The 21,924-nt window shown below is 41.1% G+C and overlaps 2 pseudogenes; both read left to right on the top strand.

The window, feature by feature from the left end:
• The first annotated feature begins 4,497 nt into the window (after positions 1 to 4,497).
• LOC144372528 (olfactory receptor 5V1-like) lies at positions 4,498 to 7,484 on the top strand (annotated as a pseudogene).
• An 11,073-nt stretch (positions 7,485 to 18,557) lies between these two features.
• On the top strand, positions 18,558 to 20,335 carry LOC144372529 (olfactory receptor 5V1-like; annotated as a pseudogene).
• The last annotated feature ends 1,589 nt before the right edge of the window (positions 20,336 to 21,924 follow it).

Here is a 21,924-nt window from a genome sequence, read left to right as displayed (position 1 = left end):
TCAGAAGAACTGTTACAGAGAGCAGAGTTTGTAGCCTGGGGTGCAGAAAGACTGCTGCATAGAACAGATGTTGGATACTGGTATGCAGAAGGGCCGTTGCAGAGAGATGAGGGTGGAGACTGAGATGCAGAATGACTGTTACAGAGAGCAATTTTAAAAGAAGGGGTGCAGAAGGATCTTACAGAGAGCAGATGTTTGAGACTTAGGGGCAGAAGGACTGTTGCAGAGAGCAGAGGTTGGAGACTGAGGTGCAGAAGAATCGTTGCAGAGAGAAGAGTTCGGAGACTGGGGTGCAGAAGGCCTGTTACAGAGAGCACTTTGGAGACTGGGGTTTAGAAGGATTGTTGCAGAGAGCAGAGGTTTCAGACTGAGGCTTAGAAGGACTGTTACAGAGAGCAGAGGTTGGAGACTCAGGTGCAGAAGGATTGTTTCAGAAAGCAGAGGTTGGCAATTGGGGTGCAGAAGTACCGTTATAGAGAGAAGAAGTTGGAGACTGCGGTACAGAAGGACTGTTACAGAGAGCAGACATTGGAGACAGGTGCAGAAAGATTGTTACAGAGAGCATAGATTGGAGACTGGGATGCAGAAGGACCATTACAGAGAGCAAAGAATGGAGACTGAGGTGCAGAAGGACTTTTACAGAGAGCAGAGGTTGGAGACTGAGGTACAGAAGGATCGTTGCAGAGAGAAGAGTTTGGAGACTGGGGTGCAGAAGGACTGCTACAGAAAGCAGAGTTTTGCAATAGGGGAGCAGATGAACCGTTACAAAGACAAGAGGTTGGAGACTGCAATACAAAAGGTCTTTTACAGAGAGCAGAGTTTGGAGACTGGGTAGAAGAAGGATCGTTGCAGAGAGCAGATGTTGGAGACTAGGCTGCAGAAGGACTATAACAGAGAGCACAGGTTGGAGACTGTGGTGCAGAAGAAATGTTGCAGAGAGCAGAGTTAGGAGACTTGGGTGAAGAAGGACTGATACAGACAGCATGGGTTGGAGACTGGGGTGCAGAAGGACTGTTTCAGAGAGCAGAGTTTGGAAACTAAGGTGCAGAAGGATCGATACACAGAGCAGAGTTTGGTAACTGGGGTGCAGAAGAACTGTTGCAGAGAGCAGAGTTTGGTGACTTGGGTGCAGAAAGACTGTTACATAGAGCAGAGGATTGAGACTGGGATGCAGAAGGACTGTTTCTGAGAGCCGTGGTTTGAGACTGAGGTAAAGAAGGATCGCTGCAGAGAGAAGAGGTTGGAGACTAGGGTGCAAAAGGCCTGTTACAGAGAGCAGAAATTGGAGAACAGGGTGCATAAGGCCTGTTACAGAGAGCAGAGTTTGCAGACTGGGGTGCAGAAGGACTGTTGCAGAGAGCAGAGATTGGAGCCTGGGGTGCTAAGGACTGTTGCAGAGAACAGAGGTTGGAAAATGGGGTGCAGAAGGACCGTTGCAGAGAACAGAGGTTGGAGACTGTGGTACAGAAGAATGTTACAGAGAGCAGATTTTGGAGCCTGGGATGCAGAACGATTGTTACAGATAGCACAGATTGGAGACTGGGGTGCAGACGGATTGTTGCAAAGAGCAGGGGTTTTAGACTGAGGCTTAGAAGGACTGTAACACAGAGCAGAGTTTGGAGTCTGAGGTGCAGTAGGACTGTTAAAGAGAGCAGAGTTTGGAGACTGGGGTGCAGAAAGACTATTAAAGAGAGCAGAGGTTTTAGACTGAGGTGCAGAAAGATCATTTCTCAGAGCAGAGATTTGAGACTGAGGTGCAGAAAGAGTTTTAGAGAGAGGAGATATTGGAGACAGAGGTGCAAAAGGATTATTACAGATAGACGAGGAAGGAGACTGGGGTGCAGAAGGATCGTTGCAGAGAGCAGAGGTTGGAGAATGAGATCCAGAAGTATCGCTGCAGAGAGCAGAGGTTGGAGACTGGGGTGCAGCAGGACAGTTACACAGAGCAGAGTTTGGAGACTGAGGTGCCGAAGGATCGTTACAGAGAGAAGAGGTTCAGACTGAGGCTTAGAAGGACTGTTACAGAGAGCAGAGTTTGGAATCTGAGGTGCAGAAGGACTGTTACAGAAAGCAGAGGTTGGCAAATGAGGTGCAGAAGGACCATTATAGAGAGAAGAGGTTGGAGACTGCGGTATAGAATGACTGTTAGAGAGAGCAGAGTTTGGAGACTTTGGTGCAGAAGGACCGTTGTAGAGAGCAGATGTTGGAGACTAGGGTGCAGAAGGACTGTTACAGAGAGCAGACGTTTGAGACTAAGGTGAAGAAGATTGTTAGAGAGAGCAGAGGTTGGAGACTGGGGTGCAGAAGGACTGTTAGAGAGAGAGGAGAGGTTGGAGAAAGGGAAGCAAAAGGATCTTACAGAGAGCAGAGTCTGGATACTGGGGTGCAGAAAAACTGTTGCAGAGATCAGAGGTTGGAGATTGAGGTGCAGAAGGATCGTTGGAGAGAGAAGTGTTTTGAGACTGGGGTGCAGAAAGACTGTTACACAGAGCAGAGATTCGAGATTGGGGTGCAGAAGAACTGTTATAGAGAGCAGAGGTTAAAGACTGGGGTGCAGAAACCTTGTTACAGAAAACAGAGGTTGGATACTGAGGTTTAGAAGGACTGTTACAGAGAGCAGAGTTTGGAGATTGAGGTGCAGAAGGATTGGTACAGAGAGAAGAGGTTGGAGACTGAGGTTTAGAAGCACTGTTGCAGAGGGCAGAGGTTAGAATCTGTGGTGTAGAAGGATCGTTGCAGAGAGCAGAGGTTGGAAACTGAGGTGAAGAAGAATCATTGCAGACAGCAGAGTTTGGACACTGAGGTGCAGAAGGATCATTACAGAGAGCAGAGGTTGGAGACTGGGATCAGAAAGACAGTTACATATAGCACAGTTTGGAGACTAGGGTGTAGAAGAAATGTTGCAGTGAGCAGAGATTGGAGACTGGGGTGCTGAAGGCCTGTTACAGAGAGCAGATGTTGGAGACTGGTGTGCAGAAGGACTTTTACAGATAGCACAGTTTATAGACTGGGGTGCATAAGGATATTATAGAGAGCAGAGTTTGGAGACTGAGGTACAGAAGGACTGTTACAAAGAGCAGAGTTTGGAGACTGTGTTGCAGAATGATTGTTGCAGAGAGCAGAGTTTTTAGACTTCTGTGCAGAAGGACTGTTGCAGAGAGGAGATGTTTGAGAGTGGGGTTCAGAAGGACTCTTTCAGAGAGCCGAACTTGGAGACTGGAGTGCAGAAGGTTTCTTGCAGGGAGCAGAGGTTGGAGACTGGGGTGCAGAAGGCCTGTTACAGATATCACAGTTTAGAGACTGGTGTGCAGAAGGATATTATAGAGAGCAGAGTTTGGAGACTGAGGTGCAGAAGAACTGTTACAGAGAGCAAAGGTTGGAGACTGGGGTGCAGAATGATTGCTGCAGAGAGCAGAGTTTTCAGACTGAGGTGCAGAAGGACTGTTGCAGAGAGCAGATGTTCAAAACTGGGGTGCAGAAAGAGTGTTTCAGAGAGTAGAACTTGGAGACTGGGGTGGACAAGGATTGTTGCAGGGAGCAGAGGTTGGAGACTGGGGTGCAGAAGGACTGTTATAGGGAGCAGAGGTTTTAGACTGGGGTGCAGAAGGCCTGGTACAGAGAGCAGAGCTTTGACACTATGGTGCAGAATGACTGCTGATAGCTTGTGAGCCTCCTTCTGGACACCTTCTATTCCACACAGTCCATCAGGCCCTCTCTCGTCACCCTGCTCTCTTTTGGCTTTATGAGCACCTGTGACTTCCACCATCACTCTAAGCCATTACTCCCAGGCCTATTCCCTGGGAACCTGTCCTGCTGCCTCCTGGAATCTCCTCGGGGAGACCCCGGAGGTACGCAGACTCCAGGCTCAACCTCCTTCCCTCCTTTTCTCTCCCCAGACACGCTCCTTCTCATTTTTTTTATGTTTTAATGAGTGATCCCACTGCCACTCAGCTACCCCACAGACAAGGTGCCCTCTTGTGTCCTTGTCACCAGGACTTTAAAGTGCTCCAATCAGGGCTCCTCTTCAGAGCTTTTCCCCAAGCTCCAAATGTCACATCTTCAGTTACCAAATATTTCCTTTTAATCTTGTTTTGGCACCCAATTACTCTCCCAGACTACATAAAGGTATTCTAACAAAAGCACAAGGACTGTAGCGACTATTATGGCATAGAAATAAGGTATCCCCCCACCAAAAGCTCAGGGTCAGCCACAGTAGCAGTGTTCAGAGGTGAAATGATTAGACTGTGATACTTGTGACCTAATCTGTGGATCCATCCATTTTGTGGGTTAATTATCTGAAAGGCCCACTGTACTGAGAGGCTGTGGGAAAGTGGATTGTGGCCGGGGACATGCCCTGGGGAATCACATCTTGTCCCCTGCAAACTGTCTCCTCCCATCCCCTCCCCTAAACCAACCTTCTGACTGCCATGAGCTAGGGATGCTTTCCCCCTTGTTCCCTTCCACCTCGGTGTCCCACCTCATCTCAGGCAGGCAGCAATGGGTAAGCTGGCCCCAGACGAAACCTCCAAGCCAGGAGGCCAGAGTGCATCTCGCCCTCCGGGTTGTTCTGGTCAGGCCTGTGGTAACTGTGGCAACCGTTGACTGACCCAGGGAGTAGGTGTTATGAGTTGATTGGACCCACAACCGTTTTCTAAATCCAAAGATTCTGTCATTTTCAGAGCTCAAGCCATTTCATTCTGGATGGCCTGTTTTCAGCCTCCCCTCACCTAGAATGCAGTCTACTAGTGATTATTGAGATTCTCCAGTCGTCCTGGTCCTGCCCATTTGAAAACCACAGCTACCTCCTAGGCAGCCAGACCCATTGACCTCCTGCTGCCCACTGAAGAGAAAAAAAAGATTTTCTGAGGACCCTGTTAGAAGTCCACTCTTATTTTTTTTAAAGACAACACTCAGAGGGCATGTTTCAGGCAGTCCTTCACATGCGGTCTTTGAGAAATCAGACTCACAATGATTTTTGTGATTCTCTCCCAGGCTCAAATAACCACCTCTCTACTCCCTACTTTTCTGAGATCAACTTTTTAGCTTCCACCAAGAAGTGAAAAACTGCTATTTCCCTTTATGTGTCTGGCTTATTTCACTTAATATAATGTCTCCCATGAGCTAGTTTTAAATAGAAACTGCACAACAAATTCTTTTATGTCAGATTTAAATTTTATTCTGAAGAGATAATTCGAAATGGTCACATATATTTATGTAGGAAAATGTTCATTAAAATATTTATAGGACTGGAGATGATCTGAATGTTTAGCCAAAGGGGAGAGATTAAGTTTATTTAAGAGAGATGTAAGTTTATTGATCATCTCAATAGATGGAGAAAAAGCATTTAACAAAACATAGCACCCCTACCTGTAAAAACAGTAGAAACACTAGGGACAGAAGGAACTTTGTAAAAGCATTGTAAAAGCTATCTATGCTAAACCCAAGGCAGCATCATTCTAAGTGGAGAAAGGTTGAAAGCATTCACTCTAAAAACTGGAAGCAGACAGGGTGCCCCCTCTTTCAACACTTTTATTAAACTTCATCTTTGAAATTGCCAGAGCCATTGGACAAAAAAAAAGAAATTAATGGTATACAAATAGGTCAAGAAGAATTCAAATCTCACTCTTTGCTGATAGGATCATGTCATGTTCTTAAATTTTTTTATTAGAGCATAATAGTTATACATAGAAGTTGGGATGATTTTGAAAAGATCCTACGTGCATGGAATCTGATTTACTCCATTCAGTCCCCACCCCCATCTCCCTCCCCTTCCTTGCCCCACTCTCCTTTCTCTACTGATCTTTCTTTGGGTCATTTATCTGTTAATTTCGGACTGGTGCTTTCTACATATACATACAGGTGCAGTCCCCTGTTTTAGACTTCCATGTGCACATGACATGATCTGCATAAAGACTTTTCACATTTCCTCCCTCCCTAAACCTCTCCGCCTTCTCATTCTCCTTCTACTCCACTGATTTTCCCTGTATACTAAAGATAGCCAGTCCAACCCCACTTCATCAACTTCTTTCCTCTATTTTGCTCTGGCCCTGATAAATTCAGCATTGTACAGGAATAGTTAACTTCTGCCTTTCCGAACACAGAGATCAAGATTGATGTAAAATGAGAAAAACTCTACATTGGAAAACACTGAAGGCAACACTGACTGCTTCTGCAGATGATGACTCTGCTTTTAAATTTTTTTCTTAACATTTACAATGAAAATGAACTTCTCAAAAAATCCTATGTTTACATAAAAGGACAACAGGAGACAGAGATTACTGAGACAGTGAGAAATGACTTCACACCATGATGAGGTCAAATGGCTTTCTGTTGGCCTCTAGCAATTCTCTGGTTACTCCCACCCACAATCACCCCTGCAAATGTGTGCGGCTCCATGGGTCTGATTTCCTGAGACCAGTCCCACAGGTTATCAGTCTCCAGGCTGCTTTTAATTCGATAATATTTGCCATGTTGCTGCAGATTAACAAGCCTGTTTGGGGTGCTCTCAGTTCATTTTCATCATGGTCTCTTTTTCTCTGTTTTGTAGGTTTGACAACATTGGAAATGAGCAATCAATCATTTATCACTGAATTCATCTTCTTGGGATTTTCCAACCACTCCAATATACAGGGCTGGTTCTTCCTGCTCTTTCTGGTCATTTACCTGACCACTCTTCTGAGGAACATGTTCATAATAGTGGCCACCAGGGTCAGTCCTGTTCTCCACACTCCAATGTAGATTTTCCTCAGCAATTTGAGCTTCTTGGACGTCTGGTACACATCCACCACCCTCCCAGTACTGCTGGTGAACTTCTTCTGGGAGAAGAAGGCCATTTCTTATGCGGGCTGCTATCCCAGATCTTATTCTTGGTGACAAGTGCTGGCACAGAAGGCTTCTTACTGGCTGTGTGGCCAGTATGACTGCTGTGTGGCCACCTGCTGTCCTCCTCATTACCCAGTCATCATGATTGTGAAGGTTTGTGTTAGTCTGGTGACTGGGTCCTGGCTGTGTGGGCTGGTGAATTTGGTCACACACACGGTGCTGGCCATCACACTCACTCTGTGTGGGCCCCACCAGATCAGCCACTTTCTCTGTGACACCCCATTGTTCCTAAAGCTCTCCTGCTCAGAAACCTCTGTCAATGAGTCTGCGCTCCACGTTGTCAGTGCCACCATGGGCCTGAGCCCCTGCCTCTTCACTGCAGGCTCCTACGCACTCATCATGGCGGCCATCCTGGGGATTCCCTCTGCCCAGGGCAGGAGGAAAGCCTTCTCCACCTGTGCGTCCCCCCTCAGTATCGTGGTGGTCTTCTATGGAACAGCCAACTTCCAGTATGACAGGCCCAAAGAAGGCTGGACATGGACACCCTGGTCTCTGTGCTTTTCTGTGTGGTGACCCCCATGTTGAAGCTCATCATTCACAGCCTGAGAAGCAACGAGGTCCTGAGTACCATGAGGAAGCTGGCTGGGAGACAGACTGTATAGTGAGATAAAAACTAGATGATGGTTTCATTCTAGGAAATGTCTTAGTTGTAGAAATATGTGAACTCTTCAGCAGCAATTACAAGAGCGCTCTCTCCTTACACAGTGTCTCATGACCACTGTGGTGCCCCTCCAACATGGAGAAGCACACTGTGCTAAGTAGGTGACACATTGTGACCTCACCTGGGTTCTCTAATCCACAGGTATTTAAGAATATTTTTATTACTTTTCTTTCCAAAAAAAGCCTATATCCAAAGCAGTCAATCTCCTTTCCCCCAATATTGCACCTCTAGCCAACACTAGTGAATGTGAAGTGCTATGTGCAATGTGACTTTGACTTGCATTTTCCTAATGGATCTTGATTCTAAGTTTTAAATAAACACCATTTCTGTGTTTCTCCTTCACATGTGGAAAGACCCATGTATACATTCGAGTTTCTGTGGATATTTTTAATGAAGTAATACCATATACGCCTTTTGGATCTGACTCCTTTCACTTAGGATGTTTGCAATTTTCAGTTATATTGTAGCCTGTATAAGTATTTTAGTTTATTCCTCCTTATTGTGACTGATTTCCATCTTATGTAAATGGCACATTTCTTTGTTTATTTCCCACTGGATAGTAATTTTTACTTTGTGTCTATGTGGGTGTCGTACTGCATATTAAACCCGGAGCCTCCTGCACACTAAACAATGTTCTACCACTAAGCAAAAGCCCAACCCTTTTAAAAATTTTGTTTTGAGACAAGGTCTTGTAAATTTGCCCAGGTTGTCCCTGAATTTGTGATCCTCCTGCCTCAGCTTCTTGAGTAGCTAGATTACAGACCTGCCTGGTTATTTTCACTTTTTGACTAATATGAATAAGATTCGTATATATAATATGAACATTATATATAATATGAACATTATATGAACATTCATGTACAAATCATTGGTGGACAACTTTTTTATTTATCTTGAGTTTGTAAGTAGGAGTGGAAGAGGTGGATCGTAATCTCCATATTTAACTTTCTGAAGAAGTTCCAGATCATTTTCAGACCAGTGGAACCAGCTTACCTTTTTATTAAGAGTGGTGAATAAAGCTTCTGATTTCCTCATTCCCTTAACAACACATCATTATCATATCTTTTATTGTGACGACCCTGGAATGTGTGAAGTGCTTCATCAAATGTGCTTTAGATTTGCTTTTCTCTGATGGCTAATCATTCTAAGATTTTTTAGAAATACTGTTAATGTGTCTCTCCTAAGCATGAGGAAAACCCCATTGTATTATGGGAAATTTTAAGTTTTAGAGACTTACCTCTTTATCTAATACTTTTATTTTTATTTTTGTGCAGTAAAATACTACAAGACTTTCAAGCTTGTTGTCTTTTCTCCAACTGTGCCCAAAAGAGCTGTTTGATGACTCTTGTTTTTCCCCTACTTTTAAACTCCATAGCAAACAATATCTTCACCAGGTCATGAGCAGGATCATAAAATTAAGGGGCACGAAGTCATACAGGGTTTGGTAAAGGATCAGCCCTTAGCAGGAGTGGATCAGCTGAAGATAGTGGGGATGCTTTTAATATTGTGGCTTCTGATATTTGTCCATCTGGCAAAGTGTGTAACATGAAGGAAAAACTTCATATGCCGTGCGAAATCCATCCCAATAAGTGTACACCCACCCTGACCCCTTCTCTCCCTAGCCAGAAGGGAAGGCAGTCTTGAGGTCTCAGCCACCCACAACTTCTTAGCAGAAATCTCACTCTGAACTTCACTCACCCACATCCCAGAAGAGAGAGAACGCTGATCTCGCTGCATGCTGGGAACAGGTGATTGCCAAGACATTAATGAATACAACACCGAATTAACTGCTCTCCATTGTTACAGTTGAACTCAAGCCATTGCCCTTGAGTTGTGTTTGCACACTGAGGGGTCCCAGAGCAGCTGCAGAGGAAAGACTCGATGCATATTTTCAACAGGTCAGCCCTAGACCTCTATAAATGTCCATCACAGGAAAATGAATTGTGAGAGATCAGAAAATTTTGACTCTTTCATGAGGCCACAGATATGTGACAGGCAACTTTCAGAATAACAGGTCCGTTTTGTGGTGAATGGAGACCAACAGCCAGTTTTAGCAAGAGCTTTCTTTGCAGCCTAGGTGCTAGTATAGAGAGAAGCAAGGGGCACACCAAAACCAGAAATCTACGCCTCTCTGTGAGAGTTGCTGGTAAGTTGTTTATTTATCATCACAATTTTCAAAAACACTATCCCAGAATCAGGATATACCTACACCTTTAAAAAATATTACAGAATATTGTACATATTTTCATTACTATTTTGATGGCATTTATGTAATGACCTATCGTAGCACCTTTTCTATGTGTGTCTAAGTTTCCACAATACTACTTGTATTGCCAGAGTAGAAATAACTTCAGAGGTTATCACAAAACCTGAGGGATTTAGCATGATGCCTCCAGTACTGGAAGAAAACCCAAAACATAACCACAAACCCTGGGATGCCTAAATTCCTTAAGTGAGAGGATGTGTGTAGAAAATTACTTATGGTAAACAATAGATAATGCTAAGTGTTAATCCTCTGCTTTTGATGAGCAGGACAGAAAGGAATAATTTTTAGGGAGAAAGTATAGGGACACATTCCCATTATGATACAATATAGCATAACAATAGACCTACCAAAATATCTGTTTAAATATAAATCATTATTGTAGAAGAAGTTATGTTTAAAAACGTATTCCTTCACTAACTAGGGGTTTTCATCTTTATCATACAACACATGGATGCTTGGGGAGGAGAGTTGCAAGCAATTTATTAACTGTAATAAATCCCTGAAGCTTGTGAGTAATCTACTTCATACACAACCTCCCTCCTTTAGAAATATTATATTTTGGAGTCACTCATAAGTGACTTCATTCTCGGTCACCTGACTTTGAGATGACTGATTGGAAAAGAAAGATGCAGAGCTGCTTGTTTTGTGGGAACTGAGCCCATGGTCTCCATAAGGGATATGTTTAGGAGACAGGAGACACTGAGTTCCTCAGAAGCCGCTGGGCTATGCTGCCTCACTTATGCCCACAGAGGCTTTATTTTTCTCAGCAAGATATCTGCACCGGAACCAGTGAACAGAAATTTCCTCTTGCCTCTGTCAATTCTCTGTTAGATCCTTTAGGTCCCACACAGTACTGTCTTTAAAGAATCTTTTAAAAACTCTGCTTCATGGATGTACTTGACAGACCTTCTTCATTCTTCAAACCTTTACTGAGTGCACACATTTACACAAGGTGTTGCCCTAGTGTTTAGAACACAATTGAGAGGCCCAACTAGGACCTGGAAAAGCGCATATTCAAGATGGAATGAGGGGCTTTGACAAGTATTAAGTGCTCCATTCCCAGAGCTGCCCAAGATAACACTAAGGAAAAATGATGATAATTTGTAGATTACATAAAATTGTTACCACGTTTCCTGCACATATTGAGTTCATATTCCCATTATATTGTAAGTTGGTTGAAGGACAGTGTCGGAGACCAGCTCCAACAGGGGGTCTCAGGAGACGAACGGATGGTGAGGAGTCGGCGTAAGAGGGGGTGGAGAAACAACACAGACACCAAAGTGAAGGTGTTGATCCCAATATTTACTTGTGAAGTTGATCATATATACTTTTCATTTTGGCAGGCTTACAGTACTTTGTGGTTACAAAACAGGAATCATTATTCAAACAAAACAAAATATTACATAGCTACAATTAGAATATAAGAATTTTGGCTTATGCATAAGCAAGCATTTGTACTTTCAGTTCGAGTTTTGCTTTGAGCTGTTTCTGCTTAGTTAACTTTTAATAATAGTTACAAATGTCCCAAACTATTGGCCTATACCTTGACTATTCTTTCTTGACTTACTGACTGGAACCGGTGCCATGGTTACGGCAAGTAGTTGATTTGTTATTACTTTTAATCAAACAAAAGTAAGAGCACAAACCATTGTGCACAGGAACAAGAACAAGTTGCCCAGTACTAAGCACTAATCTATCTTCTTAACATTAATTTTCCTTCTCTAGATTTTTATTTAATTTCTCAATAACTTCCTTGACAGGAATACAGGGAGTTTTTCTTTAGACATTAACAATTTACACTCCACAGTTGAATCATTGCATTTAGAGCAAATAGATCTATGTTTTAGAAGTAGTTTCATTAATTGGGAAAGTCATCATTTTTCTTTTATACTTAATGGTCATATGAGAAATCAAAACTATACTTATTAAAGGAATACAAAAACAAATCAGCCAATTCCCAGAAACATATTGCGCTCCTCCAGAGGATGGACGCCTTGCGCCATCCACCTCAGTAGGGCCTTGCCATTGCCTGAGTCAGGGGAGGGGCGCAGTAGGACAGGGATCAGATCTTATCCTCTTTGGGTTTCTTAGTAGATCTGGCTTAGGACTAAATTAGACCCTGTATAGGAACAAAATTGGTTTGAATTGAAACTAACCACTACCAAGAAAAGTAATTTTAAAATCCTAAATGAAAAGAGAATTTTTTATTTTGAAGAATTTTATAACTAAAAGGCTCTGACATATGGTAAGAGGTAATAGTTTGTCTTCCCTTTCCCCTTTATGCTAGAAGAAGCACAGGTGAAATAAAAAGAACTGAAAGAGCTGGCACAGTGGTGCACGCCTGTAACTCAGCAGCTCAGGAGGCTGAGGCAGGAGAATAGTGAGTTCAAAGACAGCCTCAGCAAAAACAAGGCACCAAGAAACTCAGCGAGACCCTGACTCTAAATAAAATATAAAATAGGGCTGGGGATGTGGCTCAGTGGTGAAGCCCCTGAGTTCAATCTCCGGTAACTGCCCCCCTACATCCCGGCCCCAAAAAAACAGAACTGAAAGAGATGTTAAATGCTGAATTGAGTGCTGAATCTCCAAGGCAGGAGGGAGGCTTTTTCCTGGTGAATTTGTTAAGGTTTTAAACCTACCAATTAGGGGTAAGGGCATCCCTGCATGTTAGGTGAAAGAGCCCAGCATCCCCCAAAGTGTGTCTTTGGACCAGCATCACTGGGAACACTTGGAACTCACTGACTGAGGCCAACTGTTCTGCACAATGACCTCTGATCTTTCCCTCGGCTCCAAGCACCCACAGCACATGGAAGGATATGAGGACAACTCTGGGCCAGGCCAGATAGCTCATAGATTTCACAGTAATGAATTCACATTGCCACAACCACCTAAAATCATTCAGATATTTTTCTTCCTGAATAAATTGACCTTATAATGTGTGTGTGTGTGTGTGTGTGTGTGTGTGTGTGTGTGTTTTAAGCAATTTACTGGGAAACATGAAAATTGGATTTAAAAATTTTAATCATTGCTTGTGCTATTGAGATCAAATAGGAATCATTGTTTCCCTGATGTGTATAAGGGTTTTCATGATCACACCATTCTTTCTCGTTTTGGTCATGCCCATTTTTTTTTTTTCATTTGAGGAAATGAATCTCTAAGGTTAGTCAGGAAAACATTTCATTTATTGCCAAAGCAAAAAAATAAAATAAAATAAAAAAAGAAGTTCTTCTTTTAAGACTCTAGACTTATTTATTTTATTTTGTTTATATTTAGATTTTAAAATTAGTTGTGCTTAACTGAAGCACCCACTTTCTATTGAAATTTGAATACTTTAAGCTTTTTAAGGCCCTGAGATTTGGAATTTTAATGAAAGCTGTGTTGGCCTATTAATCATGTGCAATGAATTATTAGAACCAAAGACAAGAATGTCTGGGCATTGAAGATAATAAGACAGTTTACTAATATATGGTATTATCATTAGGTAACAAAGTATCACTACAAATAATAGTTATTACATGATAAATTCTCTGAGTCAATTTCTTTTTTGTTCTTAAATCATAATTGTTAATACATATTAAATGTACAAATTAGTGTACATTATGCAAATTAAAGGGATTCATTTATGTTTCTCTACTTGCATTAATATATTGTGCATTAATTTCTATTCTTTTTTCCGTAAAATAGGGATAATAGGTTATCTTATAGGTTGTTGTGTAAACCAAATAAGTTAATGCATGTAAAAGTCTTATAGGCATTTAATAACTGTTAGGTATTTTTATCTAATGTGTGTCTCTATTCGTTACTCAATTTGAAAAATCCTGATTGGATTCAGGTATGTAAAAATTCATCTTTTCAAAGAAATTCACTGAGTTTTGATAGAATGGATTATCCGAAATTCAATCTAATTTTTACAGAAAACATGCCACTTTTAAAGTACATTAAAAAAGGTTTTTAAAATCAGGCATTTATGTATATTGAAGCAATCTAAGAAGACTCACACTCAAATTATTTTTCTATGAAATATGCCCTAGATGATTATGATGATTATGGTTATTATTATTGCAGAGCAGAGGGTTTACTATTAAGTTGATCTAATTCCTACGCTGCATTATATAAATTCTAAGGAACAAGTAAATTTTGTGTCACAAAGTGTCATTCATGAGTTATGATTGTTAATAATGGATTCTAATGGTGACCATGATGATGATTCAATCTAATGCCCTACATTAATAAAGAGCATAGAGAATAAAGAAAATTGTTTGTGTATCATCCTTCACCCTACCCCACACCCGTGACTTACAAGAAATTAGCCAGTAAAACCAAGTAAAAACTTATATGTAGATAAAATTATATAAACATACATTGGGAGATTTTTTTAATGCCCCATGAAATTGTCCCTCCTAAACTGACCTTTATATTTAAGACCTTTACCATAGCAGTATGCACAACTTCAGAGACTGTATTTTTAAATCCCTGAACATTTATGTTTAGTTTTCCCTTTTACACCTCCACAGACCATGTACCAATTTCTCATAGTAAAATCTGCTGGAACTGCCTTCTATGTGGAAGTTTATTTCTTTTTCTGAAAACATCTAGATATCTGCCTATAAAAGAGATTGCATATTGATCTCTTTGATTCAGGGACTTAAAAGAAAGTACATGTCACTGATTTCTAAATGACTTGAAGTTCATCCAGGTAGTTGATAGAGAAAACAGAGAACGTAAGAAATGTCAAGTACATGTAGCTTCCAGCTCCATTTCAAAGTTGATTTATTTTAAATCAATGCTAATAAGGTAACCTTTTGTTTAGGGAAATTATTTAGAGAAAGTGATACCTACAACTGACCTAGATAGTGTGGTGTTTTTAGTCATTTCTGTATAAACTTTTACTACAAATTTCGTGAACACCAAGTATCACAAAAATCTCTACTTTCTCTATTTTCTTCTCTACTTTCTCTATTCTTCTGAGGGATTTCATATTCACCCTTTGCTGTAACAGTTGCCTTAAAGACAATGACTCCCAAATCCACACCTGCGGTTCTAGGCTGTCTTTGAAGGGCATTTCAACGTGATTATCCCAAAGATAACTCACATTCAACATTACTCAAATCAAATCCACCAAAGCCTCCTCTACATCTGCTATTCCTCACATATTCCTGTTTTCCTGAGTGATCCCACCAGCTAGTCAGCCTGCCCAAACTGATTTGTTGTCTTTACCGTGTTTTCTTCAACTAGGACTTTAAAGTTCTCCATATCGTTCTCCATGAGGGCTTCAGAGATTTTCTTTCACCTTCAACACAGCACGTCTTCAGATACAGACCACTTCATTTTGATCTTGTTTTAGCACTCAGATCACTCTTTTGAACTAAACAGGTGTGTCTAAAACCTGGGGAACCAGGTTTCACAGTTATCGACCCCTGGTCCTTGGACTCACATGCACAATTCCATGAGTGGGTCTATCTGCATGTTCTAGACCTAGAGATCTGATGACTTTCTAAAACCCAGTCTATCTTCCTCCAGATGTCCCTGTTTTCAGTCTGCACTCACCTGAAAGAGATTTATGGTCCCCTATTGTTGATACTCTGCAATCATTGATGTCCATGCTCATACCCGAGCCTGGCTTCCAGAGACACACCTGGGCTCTCTGGTGGCCCATGGCATGGTGGGGGGTGGGACATTTTCTGAGGATTCTATTGCCAAGTACCTTGCTTAGAAATTAGGCCTGACACAGCTTCACAGAGCCTAGTCCCGGCCCCATAGGCTGATACCCTGCCACCTCCCCTGAAGTAGCAGGCTCCTCATAATTACCCAGGGCTTGGCAGCATCCACTGGTACTATCCCACCATCCCCTTGAAGCCTAGCTGGAGTCTCCATAGAAACAGGGTACATCTCTATGGAAATGGGCTCCCTCCTCCAGCCCCAGTGTGATGCATCTCTCAGAGAAGCTCAATAGTGAGGGTCTTTCCATTTATAGCAATTAGGATAACCAAGTGATCTGAGCTTGCTGAGCCTTAGATGGCAGATTCCTGCTATATTCTTTGAGATTTCTGCCATCAATGTTGCCTGAGATGCCAACTTGCTATCCCACTAATTATAAGACAGTGTTCTCAGTCAAGATCAGTCCCACAACCAATAACACACACACACACACACACACACACACACACACACACACACACATGCACACACCCATGCATCATGGTGAGCAAGGCTTTGTATCTGTGATACAGACCGAATGCACCCACCAATCACATTCACTGCTTCAAACAGATCGTGATCAGGAAACAACTGATGTCACTTGTAAAATGTGATATGTCCTGGACTATCACTGTGGTAAAAAAGAAGTAGAGAAATGCAAAAAATGGGAGAAAATACTTAACCTCTTAGAGACCTATAAAAATATTTAGATGTGGTTCCAACCAATCCTGAGTTAAAATTCATTTTGAAAAAATGCTTTCACTTCTATTTATCAATTTACTTTCTTACTTACTTACTTACTTACTACAGTACCTGGGATGGAACCCAGTGGCACTCTACCAGGAAGCTATATCCCCAACACTTTTAATTATTTGGAACGGGGGGCCTTGAAGAGTTTCAAATTTATGATCCTCCTGCCTTAGTCTCCCAAGTACCTGGGATTACAGGCAGGTACCACTTTTCCCCATTAATTACTTATTTTTAAAATAAGGCTATTTTTAAAAATTGAACTTAATTTGTACTCAAAGATGCACAGATCTAAAGTGTACAGGTTTATAATATTTTACATATATATGAACTACCAAAAATCAGGATATAAAACATTTCCATCACTTTAGAAAATTCCTTCATGCTTCAACTGATATCACCCCTGAGTTCCTAAAAAAAAAAAAAGACCACCATTATTACTTGACCATTATAGCTGTTTTGCTAATTTTTGAACTTTATTTAAAGTAAACATACAGTATATATTTTGTATCTGGCTTCTTTCACCCAGAAAATTTTTTTTAGATTTGTCAATGTTATTAATGTTTCAGTATTTGTGTTTCTAAAGTAACTGAATTATTTCACTACATGATAAACCCTGATTTGTCTTCTGTCCTTCGGCTAAAGGCATAATATTTGTTTGAGTTATTATGAATTTTTACACAAGAATTTTTGTGAACTGTGCATTAATTTCCTTGGAAATATGCTAGGAATGGGATTGTTTTGAATAGAATAACTACGTATTTAACTAAATTAGAAATTACTAAATATTTTTTAAAAGTAAGTGTATAGACTTCAAATTTCACCTTGAGTATCTATCAAAATAGCTAGTAGCATGTTGTTTTCATCATTATAATAACCAAAAAGAGCAGAAGAAAATGCAAATTAATGACTTTCCTTGACTTTATTAGGGATGAAGATTATAAGGCAAGCAACTAACCAAAGTCTGGGGAGAGATAAGCAACCAAAATAATCCAGGCATTTATTTAACTATGGGAGAACCCACTAGATACATAGGAGTTTATTTATAAAAAAAAACTCAAATAAAAAATAGTTAATGGATTGCTAAAGACTAAGTATAGACTGGTTTAAGAGCATAAAGACCCAGAGGGCTATAGACATAAGATGTTGGTATTTTTTTCTTTTTCTCCATGGATTCCACCAAATGCTCCCAGGAAGATAGGGAAGTATTCTGAGAAAGTGTCTTTAATGGTATCATTTCTTGGATAGGTGGAGAGACAAAGAGCAGCAACAGCAGCCAAAACTCCTCCCAGACCCACTTCCTGATTTTTTGCATAGAACAAAAGCTGTAATCTTCAGAGGCAAGAGTAACAGAAACTGTTACATTAGGACACTCAACAGAAAACCTTTGCAGCTATGGAAAGGAACAGGCTGATATGTCTAACGTCGGAAGGAATAAGAACTAGGCTCAGCCATATTGCTAGAAATTGGTTCACTGTGAAGGCCATATCCCTGTGACTGAGTTTACAGTACCTAAGGCAGGGCTTCCTGGAAACATCAGAAATACCTTCTCTGTTTCCCACTAGTCCACTAACATGCATTGACTGAAAATAACAGTAGAATACAAGTGAGAATTCTTCAAGAAATAGATTATCTCTGGAGAACAGCGAAAATAGAATACACAAAAGCAAGCAGGGAACAATATTAACAAACTGAACTCAGCCATATAGAATAAGGATAACATTACAGTCAATTGAGATCAATCCCAGAATGCAAGGCTGGTTCAATATTCTAAAATTCAATCAACCGAATTTCCATAGTAACAGACTAAATAAGAAAAAATATATATCATTTCAATAGATGCAGAGAAAATAAGAAAATTCAATATCTATTTACGATAAAAACTATAACTAAATGAAACTAGGGGCAAAGTCCAGTGGTAGAGTGCATGCTTAGTATGCATAAGGCTCTGAATTCAAAACCCAGCACACACACACACAAAAAAAAACTACTAGTAAAAATGGATAGACATTTTCTAACTTCATAAAAGGCATTGAGTAAATGTAATGTGCCAGACACATAGCTTATATTATCTCAAAACTTTTTTCAGCAGTTGTGAAATAGACATCATTAATATCCTAAGCAATGAACAAACTGAGGAATAGAGATGAGCTTACTTTTTTACAACAACATCTTGTAAACAACAGATGGATTTCAATCTACATCTATCTGGACAAAGAGCCTACGGTTTTACTATAATATTTTTCATTTAAGATTGAAAAAGAAACAGAAATTTTAGTTCCAAACAATGGATGGTGGATTAGCATGGGTAACAAGATAGAAAATCAGTAATTGTATCAATCATTATATTTTCAGGAAATGTAATGTTTGGTGAGGTAAAACTTATAATACAAAAGAAGAAAAATACCTAAGTATATATCATTTGCCAAAATTTCTTGTATCTTATAAAACTTAAAAAAATAAAAGTTTCTACTGAAAAAAATAGATTAATGTATTTAAAAGAAGATGACTTATACTTTTACTTTTAAGAAATAATCAGAGATGATCACAGATACATATGCATAAAAGCTTCTATTCCAATATTTATGATAGTAAATGTAATGGAAGGTTTCTATGTTCAATAAAAAGAGAGATATTAACTTAATTTCCTTTTAGGAAATTAAGATTACAAGGCAAACAACTAAATAGAGTATTTGGGAAATTTTGCTTTGGATATTTTAAAGATAGATAGAGGTAGAATGGGATGAATGCAAAGAGAGCTTTGATTTTGTGACCTGTTCTATTTTTCTGAATAACTTTCTGCATTTTCTTCATTTTTCCACAATGAAAACTTATTACTTGAAATAACAGACATACAAAAAAGAATTCATCACAGTGAAGCACACTGTTAGGAGGGAGATACTGCAGATTCAATGAGACACAGGGGTTGATAGCTGGTTGTGCATTTTGACCAAGTCTCCATTTATTATTACAAAAGAGTACCCATGCAAAAGTCTGTGAGAAGTTATGCTCTCTCTAAAGTCACTCCTATATGCTCTTTCCAGAGTCCAGGCATCTCTGTATACAATATTATTTGCCATTTTGCTGCAGATTAACAAGCCTGTTAGGGGTGTTCTCAGTCCATTCTCCTCATGGTCTCTTTTTCTCTGTTTTGTAGGTTTGACAACATTGGAAATGAGCAATCAATGATTTGTCACTGAATTCATCTTCTTGGGATTTTCCAACCACTCCAACCTACAGGGCTGGTTCTTTCTGCTCTTTCTGGTCATTTACCTGACCACTCTCCTGGGGAACATGCTCATAATAATTGCCACCAGGGTCAGTCCTGCTCTCTACACTCCAATGTACTATTTCCTCAGCAATTTGAGCTTCTTGGACATCTGCTACACATCCACTACCCTCCCAGTACTGCTGGTGAACTTCTTCTGGAAGAAGAAGGCCATTTCTTATAAGGGCTGCGTTTTTCCAGATCTTCTTCTTGGTGACAAGTGCTGGCACAGAAGGCTTCTTACTGGCTCTGTGGTCAGTATGACTGCTGTGTGGCCACGTGCTGTCCTCATCAGTACCCAGTCATCATGAGTGTGAAGGTCTGTGTTTGCCAGTTGACTGGGTCCTGGCTGTGTGGGCTAGTGAATTTGGTCACACACATGGTGCTGGCCATCACACTCACTCTGTGTGGGCCCCACAAGTTCAGCCACTTTCTATGTGACACCCCATTGCTCCTGAAGCTCTCCTGCTCAGACACCTCTGTCAACGAGTCTGCGCTCCATGTTTTCAGTGCCACAATGGGCCTGAGCTCCTGCCTCTTCACTGCAGGCTCTTACGCACTCATCATGGCGACCATCCTAGTGATTCCCTCTGCCCAGGGCAGGAGGAAGGCCTTCTCCACCTGTGCGTCCCCCTCACTTTCGTGGTGATCTTTTATGGAATAGCATACTTCCACTATGACAGGCCCAGAGAAGTTTGGACATGGACACCCTAGTCTCTGTGTTCCTCTGTGTGTTGAGCCTCCTGTTGAGCCCCGTCATTCACAGCCTTAGAAGCACCAAGGTCCAGAGTTCCCTGAGGAAGCTGGCTGGAGGGTGTGCATCTCTTTGCACGATTAAAGTCTAGACCAATCTTCAAACTGGAGTATATAGTCATCTGAAAAAATGCCTCCCAGGGACTTGTAGGCACCTGGTTAGAGAGTGTGTATCTGGAGCTTCAACTCCAACTCCCGCTTTAAAATCTCTTAGACTCTTTTCTCTCCTCTCTTTTCACAAACACCCTTTCCCACTTTCAGGTTCAAGTGTGTTGGACACCTTGTGTGGGTGTTCAGCACCATCTCTGTCCTTTTGTGTTCTCACCACACCAGAGGGACAGAAAGTACGAGAACCTCCTTTCCCACACTCCCCTGCTTGCATGCCTCCATTTTAGGAGGTTCTGTTAAGATCAGCCAAACACTAGGCAGAGAGAAAGAAAGGAAAGGAAGAAAGCAGGTTTTTTTGGATCCCATAGCAGCAGCAGCAAACCAGCCCTGTAGAGGCAGGAACTAATCTCCTTGGTGCCAGGAGCTGTGTGTGCAGGCTCCTAGACAGCTGTTCCTGAATTTGGGTCACAGTAGCGTGGAATGAGCGTCTCTTTCCAGGGATGTTAGGGTTTCCATATATGGGGTGGTGTCACCTGCCCTATTTTTTTTTCTTCCATATCTCCCTACCATTTTATAACTTTTTTCTGTGTCAACTTCCTCTACCCAAAGACATCAAGAGTCGTTCTTCATCTCTACCTGACCATGGTGGCACTGACCATAATAGTAGTTTACATCAGAGATGGTTCTAGATAACAGATCTGAGGAGGTAGGTTGAATGTCTGATCTGAGGGAATAGAATATGTTGATGATGTCACAGCCCATGGCAAAGAAGACCTGATAATTCCTGGTGTGCAATGACCCAACAGAGACTTTAAGTTATCGTGGCCTGAAATTAAATGTCTATGGAAAACTGAGCTTTGGAATAACACCATCGACCTTCAGGGTGGGAATGAACATTACAACATGACTACAGACTGCTGTTACTCACTGGAGTGGGAGACTTACAGAAAGAAAATGATAGGTTTAAGCATTATATTCCTCCTTCAATTCAGGTTCAGATCATCAGAAATATTTTCTCTCTGGAAACTGATAAAGGTTAATATCAGAATAAAACATCCAATTCTCCAAATTGCAGAAGTACAAAGAAAATTATAAATCCACAATTTCTCCAGGTCTCTCTTATGTCAATGAGGACATTAATGGGGGAATGATTGAGACCCTGTTAATTAGAATGGCAAAATATCAGTGGAATTAGACAAATCTCAGAGGCTTGAACCTTGAAATCTCCATTAACCCTCTTTGCTGTCAGAAGCAGCCCCTCCTCCCCCGAGGAGAGGAGCTTTTCCTAAATTGAAGACCCTATGGTGACTCTACCCTGGCAGTTGTCTTTTTTTTTTTAAGAGAGAGTGAGAGAGAAGAGGAGAGGAGAGGAGAGGGGAGAGAGAGAGAGAGAGAGAGAGAGAGAGAGAGAGAGAGAGAGAGAGAGAGAGAGAATTTTTAATATTCATTTTCTAGTTCTTGGCAGACACAACATCTTTGTTGGTATGTGGTGCTGAGGATCGAACCCGGGCCGTATGCGTTCCAGGCAAGCGCACCACTGCT

The sequence above is a fragment of the Ictidomys tridecemlineatus genome, unplaced genomic scaffold (assembly GCF_052094955.1).
Source record: "Ictidomys tridecemlineatus isolate mIctTri1 unplaced genomic scaffold, mIctTri1.hap1 Scaffold_1160, whole genome shotgun sequence".
NCBI classification, from domain to species: Eukaryota; Metazoa; Chordata; class Mammalia; order Rodentia; family Sciuridae; genus Ictidomys; species Ictidomys tridecemlineatus.
Note: the sequence above shows the minus strand (reverse complement) of the source record. Positions and strands in the feature narration are given on the sequence as shown.